This window comes from Saccopteryx bilineata, chromosome 1, assembly GCF_036850765.1.
Source record: "Saccopteryx bilineata isolate mSacBil1 chromosome 1, mSacBil1_pri_phased_curated, whole genome shotgun sequence".
NCBI classification, from domain to species: Eukaryota; Metazoa; Chordata; class Mammalia; order Chiroptera; family Emballonuridae; genus Saccopteryx; species Saccopteryx bilineata.
Genome location: NC_089490.1, coordinates 329518491 through 329520591, shown reverse-complemented (window position 1 = coordinate 329520591; position 2101 = coordinate 329518491). Strand labels below are relative to the sequence as shown.

The following is a 2101-nucleotide window of genomic DNA, read 5'->3' as shown; positions in this document are numbered from 1 at the left end:
TTTCTGAAGCTGAAAACGGGGAGGCAGTCAGATAGACTCCCGCATGCGCCCGACCGGGATCCACCTGGCATACCCACCAGGGGGCGATGCTCTGTCCATCTGGGGTGTTGCTCTGTTGCAACCAGAGCCATTCTAGCGCCTGAGGCAGAGGCCATGGAGCTGTCCTCAGCACCCGGGCCAACTTTGCTCCAATGGAGCCTCAGCTGTGGGAGGGGAAGATAGAGACAGAGAGGAAGGAGAGGGGGAGGGGTGGAGAAGCCGATGGGCACTTCTCCAGTGTGCCCTGGCCGGGAATCGAACCCAGGACTCCTGCATGTGAGGCCGACGCTCTACCACTGAGCCAACCGGCCAGAGCCTAACACTTCCTAATTTTCAAAGGGCAAATCAAAACAAGGCAATAGTCAGGTTCTACTGTCCTCGCCTGAACCAGATCTCAATTAAAATTACTTTATTTCTTTCTCAACCAGGGTGCTGAGTGTCTTTCCCACCAAGCCTGCTGCTAGCTGCAGGAATGTTTTCTTTCTTTGCTGATTTCTCATAACTGGCAAATATTGAGGTTTACATAATGTCTAATTTGCCTGGTGTTTCTTTGAATGTGCACCTTTCTTCCTCCAAGGAATTCAATTATTGTTCTTCAAAAATCCACTCAAAGTCAACCCATGCACTAGGCTCCAGTACTAACATGTTAGAGAAAGGCCCATTGCTGTTTCTGCAAGAAGACTGTTAGAAGACAATTTTAGGAAAAATTATAAAATTTTGAGGCTGTTCTCCACTTGAAAATTTTCATACTGATTCAGCATTATACTCAGAAAACCTAAATAAAATATATTTTGGTGACTATTTAAACTGGAATTATGTAAATGTGAGTACAAAATGTATTGCACTAGTTTCTATTAATTACAAATATCCCACGAATTAATGCTTTAACTATACTATAGCTCCCTGGTCAGCAAACTGGGGCCCATGAGCCACATGTGGCTCTTTGGCCTCTTGAGTGTGGCTTTCCAAAAAATACCACGTGAGGGCACCTCAATAAGGAATGTACCTACCTATATAGTTTAAGTTTAAAAAATCTGGCTCTCAAAAGAAATTTAAATCATTGTACTGTTGATATTTGGCTCTATTGACTAATTAGTTTGCTGACCACTGCTATAGCTAAATAACATATTTATTTATTATTTCTCTTATTTTAACTAATATAGAAAGTAGTTGTGTACTATTCCAGTTAACTTTTCTTTTTTGAGAGGAAGGGAGATAGAGAGAAAGACTCCTCTGCATGCACCCCAAGGACTCATCCAGCAACTGCCTTCTGGGGATGATGCTCAAATTAACCAAGCTACACTCAGCACCTGACAAACACTCAAGCCATTGGCTGCTGGATGCAAGAGGGAAGAGAAAGAGGAGGGGGAGAGGGAGGGGAAAAGAAGCAGATGGTCACTTCTCCTGGGAATTCTGACCCAGGATTAAACCTGGGACATTTATACAGCAAGTTGACATTTTATCCAACTGAGCCAGATGGACAGGGCCTATAACTGTCTTTTTAATAAAAGCAAATGGTTTCACATTTCTATTTCTTGCTTCTGCTTTTAATTTTTATTTATTTATTCATTTTTTTAGAGAGGAGAGAAAGTTAGGATGAGAGAGAGAGAGAGAGAGAGAGAGAGAGAGAGAGAGAAAGGGGGGGAGGAGCAGGAAGCATCAACTATCATATATGCCTTGACCAGGCAAGCCTAGGGTTTTGAACTGGCGACCTGAGTGTTCCAGGTCAACGCTTTATCCACTGCGCCACCACAGGTCAGGTTTGCTTCCACTTTTAATTGTGATTTACTGAAACAGTAAATTCCTTTAAAAATATATTAAAGATTTCAAATGTAGATAGAGCAAGTCACATAAATATTCTAAATGAGTTTGTATGTTTATTGGGTTTCTTGACTTACGTTGAAGGAAATAAGTGAAACAGTAATATCTAGTTTGTACTGGTCTGCCCTAGGAATGAGGGCTTTTAAAAATTGGGTTGTCATGCTTTGTTTGATTCTTTAATTCTTACTCAGTTACAATTTCTTAACAGGTGGTATCAGTATTCCAATGATATTTTAAGAAC

The 2101-nt window shown here is 41.5% G+C and overlaps 1 non-coding gene across 1 annotated transcript; it reads right to left on the bottom strand.

The window, feature by feature from the left end:
* Nucleotides 1-279: 279 nt before the first annotated feature.
* On the bottom strand, nucleotides 280-355 carry TRNAV-CAC (transfer RNA valine (anticodon CAC)). The gene has a single exon. It is a non-coding gene; the product is annotated as a tRNA-Val (tRNA).
* Between the last annotated feature and the right edge of the window lie 1746 nt (nucleotides 356-2101).